Genomic DNA, 5636 nt, shown 5'->3' on the forward strand with positions numbered 1-5636 from the left:
GTGTGGAGAAAGTGGCCATGGTGGCTTCTGGGGATAGGAAGTGGGAGGAGATGAGATGTGGGGGCGATTTTTGGACTTGGAGTTGTCCTGGATGGTGCTGCAGGGACAGTTACCAGACATTGTATGTCCTCCCATGGCCCACTGGGTGGAAGGTGGGAGTGTGCGCTATGGTGTGGACCACTGACCATGAGGTGCAGTGGTGCTCAGAGATGTATTCATCAAATGCAATGAATGCCTCATGATGATGGAGGAGATTGTTGTTATGGGGGGAGGAGTGTGGTGAGGGTGTGGGGGGTATATGGGGACCTCATATAGAGGGGATATATGAGGACCTCATATAAAGAAAACAAAAATGAAAATTTTTATAATTTTTTTTTAAGGTTTTGCCTTTCATCACTCTAATAGGTGTTGTCTTGTATATATAGTGGCAAGGCAATCTCTTCCATTTCTTCCTCAGTGTCTTGCCTCTTTTATTTTTCATTATATCTTCAAAAAAGTTTAAGGTCACAGTAAAGTCATGCACAGAATAGAGGTATCTCCCATATACCCAAAATCCTCCCTCTTCCTCACCAATGATGTTTTTACATGTGGATGTTACATTTGCTACAACCGATGTACAAATATTGGATAGCTACCAAACATGCTCAGTAGTACACAATATGGTTTACAATTTAGACCATACACTTTTATAAATTTTTGTTGAAATTTATCATGGCCTGTATCCACCATTGCAAGATCATACAGAACACTTCCTTTTACCCCCAGTTACACCCCCTTCCATCTATTTTCTCTCTCTCTCCCTCTCCTTGGGGACCACATTGGCAACCAAGCTTCATTGCTTGAAGGACAAGATTCATAGATACTTGCAACAGTGCTGAGGGCTTGACAAACTGGTCTATCCTCTCCCATTAGGAGCCAGCCTTGCTCTTGAGAGATACTCTCTCCTCTATTTGAGAACATCTATGTGTCCTCTCCATTATCGGTGAACAACAATTCTTGCTCATTGTATTGCTCTACACCCACGAATATAATACACTGGGTCAGATCGTCCATGGAATTGTGGGTATGTTCGGGGTGGAAAGGTGAACACGCAGGATTGATGTGTGCGTGGTTGATATTATAATGTTGAGAAAACACTTTTTTTTTACTATAATCCTGATTCTGCATCTTTATTATATTTTCACTTTTTTTGGTCTTTATTCATTTTTTTAATATTACATTAAAAAAATACGAGGTCCCCATATACCTCCTACCCCCCTCACCCCACTACTACCGCCATAGCAACATTCTCTTCCATCATCATGACACGTTCATTGCATTTGGTGAATACATCTCTGAGCATCGCTGAACCTCATGTTGAATGGTCCACATCATAGCCCACACTCTCCCATGTTCCATCCAGTGGGCCATGGGAGGGCCTACAATGTCCGCTAATTGTCCCTGCAGCACCACCCAGGACAACTCCAAGTCCCCAAAATGCCTCTACATCTCATCTCTTCATTCCATTCCCCACACCCAGCAGCCACCATGGCCAATTTCTCCACAACAATGCCACATTTTCTTCGATTACTAATCACAATAGTTCATGAATAGAATATCAGTAAGTGCATTCTAATCCATATTCTATTCCTACATCCTGTGAAACTTGGATTGGTTGTGTCCATTCCACATCTATGTCAACAGGGGGCTTAGATTCAACATGGATGCTGGATGCAATTCTCCTGCTTTCAGTTGTAGGCACTCTTGACTCCATGGTGTGGTGGTTGACCTTCTTCAACTTCTGACTGGGGTAAGTCCAATAAACCAGAGTGTAGGAGCTGAAGTCTGTTGAGGCTCAGGGCCTGGCTATCATATGGTCAGTCCAGAGATTCAGATCCCCTGGGTATATATTAACCCCCAGCACCAACTACAATTCTGGTAAAGTAACAGGAAAGGCTTGTGAAAAGAGATCACATCTGAGTCCAGCTCCATCACACAGAAACACAAACTCCAAAGAAGGGCCAACTGACATGGCACTGAACTCCATCTGCCATGACCATAAAACCTGTGGGTCTCTGTAGCCCTCAGAAGAAACAATACCTGGGGTTCTATCTACTTTATCTGTCTCTAAGACTCTGCTGAGTTGTGCATAAGGGCAACCCCTCTGATAATCTCCCAGCTCTTTTTTGGACTCATAGACATATAAACTCATTTGCCCTTTCCATTTCCCCCTTAATTTAGGTCAAAGAACATTTTAACACCTGTCATTATATGTAGACAGAGATATTCTGCTGGTCCGATTTGAACCTTTTATTCAAGGTCATTTTCTAGTTACATCATCAGCTGGTACTTGGTATTAATCCCTTGGCACCAGGGAGACTTATCCCTGGGATTCATGTCCCACACTGGGGGGAAGGCAACAAATTTACATGCTGAGTTTGGCTTCAAGACCGGCCATATTTGCATAACATGGAGGCTCTCAGGAGGTAACTCTTAGGCACATTGCTGCTCTAGGCCTTGTTCTTATTTCAGGTGCACAGGCACACAAGCATAGTGATTAGTAGCAGGGGCTCATTGTTGGACCTTCATTCTTATTTGTCTTTGTTGTTGCACTTGGGGGATGGTTGCTGTTCCTTTAGGGACTGTGATAGAGCTCCCCTGGCTAGGAACTCAGCACTCCCTCAGTTGTTTTTAATTGTTTCCACTATGAAAATATCCAAACATTTTTATGTACCTTGGATATATGCCCTGTAGAATTCCCTGTCAACCATGTGTCCCCTGTCAATAACATCCCACAGCAGTATTCCTCCCCTGCCATTGTTGAACCTCTCTGTGATACAAAACTTCCTAAAAAGTGAAGCCCAATATATTGCCAGGTTCCCTTAATAGTAAAATGGAATATAATGATGAGTTTAAAGGTTAGATATAGAGTACATATTAATTTGGAAAAATTCAACATCCTATCTTTTTCTTTTCTTTTTTCTAATTATTAAGCTTATCTTCACAAGAGTTTTAGATCACAGTAATTCATATATACAATTACAGTAATCCCACATATCCAACATAATATCTTTTCCCTTCCACAGCAGTAATCTTTTAACATATTCATACCATATTTACTAAAACTGATGTACAGATATGAGACAATAGCTTTCAAATAAGGTAACATTTGTGTTTACATTGTGGTTTATTTTTTAGACTATACAATTTTTCTATATTTTTAGTTATCTTATGTATTACATTATGATTTATATTTAGCCTATCAGCCCCTATATATATTTTTGTGTAATTTTAAATGTCTTATATCCATCCTTGAGAAAACACTGTAGATGATATAGTAAGGAAGGGTTACTGTTTTAGGGTATTGGATGGTGGACATCTGGCACAAGGTGCACCAGGCGCAGGCTTCTAAGGATTGTGTGAGTGCTCATTTCTTGTCTTTTTAAAATTGTGAAAAGTTTGTTAGGAAACACAGTAACTTTGTCTTCTCTTCATTCGCAGAATGTACTTTAGGATTTACCATACAGTATTGCTGAATAAATATTGTTGAATGACTGAGAAACCAGATGGTTGTGTGGGTTGAACAGATATTGCTAATTATGGGGGAGAAAGGAGAAGCAGTGAGACAAGAGGAAATTCACTTGTGAGTGGGTGTCTCCATTCATGACAGCCAACTCCAGAGGAGAAAAATTGGGAAATAAGATAGTTTAGTGTATTCAGAATCTTTCTCCAGAAGCAACAAGAGGGAAATCAGCATGGGAAACCTGACAAGACTAGAGCCCACACCTTAATAAGGGTGACCTCCTCCTGGGAGGTAGGTGTCCACAGGGATAAGAGATGAACATGGAGCTCCAAAGCGGTCACAAGGGACTAAACTGGTGCAAATTTGCATTGTGTTTTCTTTTCTTATCTCCAGAGAAATAATTATCTCAGGGAGATTGAGACAAAAGAATACTTCATTAATGTGGTTCATGGGAATGGAATCCCTAATTGTTCAGATAATCTAGTGCTTCTCCTTCACTATATCAAAGAAAACACAATTTTCTTCTACAGACCTTATGACTCGTTCCATCCCACTTCACTTCTTGGGAACAGAGCTTCCAACTTCTTTCATCATTCAAGGAAGAACCTGCATTGGTGAACTTAGACCCTGACTTGATAATTTCAGAGCGACTTACAGAATCTTCACAGGTACTGGGGGAATATATTTTTGACTCCATGAACACCTTTTATTGGTAGAAGCTTTAAGGAAATCAGCATATTATGACCACAGAGAAAGCTTAAAACACAAAGTTCTGTCTTATTAAAAAGCCTGAGTGAAAATAGCAGATAAACTAAAATAGATTTTTTTCCCAATCTGTTTCCTCTGATCTCTTACTCTTGGGTCTTCCCTCTCTCAGAAGCATTGTTTCCTTGTTTCACTTATTCTTCTTTCTCTACACTTGTAGAAATTATCTGTTTACCTGTGTTTATCATTTTTTTTTCTTTTAGTCATTCAATATATGTGGCTCTGGAATTCTGTTGAAGTGGATCAAAAATTACAGACTCATCCTGGGGAGGTTAGTAAAGGCATCACAAGGGAGATTTTAATTGTAATAAGGCTTGAAGGAGGATTTAGAGTAATTTCAGAAGGAGAAAAGGATAGAAGTACATGAAGAAGAGATGACATGGACACAAATATGGAGTCAATAATGTGGTGAGGTTTTAAAAATAGTTCTCTTTAAAAAAGAAATCAACTTTATTGATACATATTAAAAAGCAAACAATTCCCGTGACATGTAAAATTTGTTGTATTTGCCATAATGACATAATTGTGCATTTATTACTTCAGTCATTATTAGAGTATGTTCACTGAGAGGTAAAGATTTTTATTGTTTGTTTTTATAAATTCGCTATGAGATTTCTTTAGCAAAAATTATTACGGTCTTCTTTTTTTAAGATACATAGATCACACTAAATTTTACATTTTAAAATATGACATCCCATATACCCCACTCCCTAAATTCCCCATCCTCCCACATTAATAACCTTTCATCAGTGTGGCACATTCCTTTTATTTAATGAATACCTTTTGGATCATTGCTACAAAGCTTGGATTATTGTTTACATGTTAGTTTACACTCTCTTCCAGTCCATTCAGTGTGATACGATAGGATACATAATATCCTGCATCTGTCCATGTGATATATTTCAGGACAACTCCAAGTCCCCAAAAAAGCCACCATACCACACCCTCTTCTTCCCTCTCTCTGCACTCAACAACTCCAGTGGTCACTGTCTCTATGACAGTGACACAATTTCTTCCATTGCTAGAGTCACAATAAGTCTATAGTAGAATACCATTAAGTTCACTCTAATTCTTATTTTGTTCCTCTATCTTGAGGATCTTGGGATGGTGATGACCACTCCACCTCTAAATCAAGAGGGGCCTTAGATCCCACATGTCTGATGAATGGAATTCTGCTTGCAGTTGTGGACTTTCTCTGTTCCCTGTTGTGGTGGTTGACCAACACTTTGTTTGCTTTCAGATTTGGAGCTTACAAATATAGCTGCTGTAAACGTTCATGTGTGGACTTTTGTATGGACTCTAATTTTCATATCATATATATATACCTAAAAGCAAAACTGCTGGATTGTATGGTAAGACAATGTTTAGT

Source organism: Dasypus novemcinctus, unplaced genomic scaffold (genome assembly GCF_030445035.2).
Source record: "Dasypus novemcinctus isolate mDasNov1 unplaced genomic scaffold, mDasNov1.1.hap2 scaffold_104, whole genome shotgun sequence".
NCBI lineage: Eukaryota > Metazoa > Chordata > Mammalia > Cingulata > Dasypodidae > Dasypus > Dasypus novemcinctus.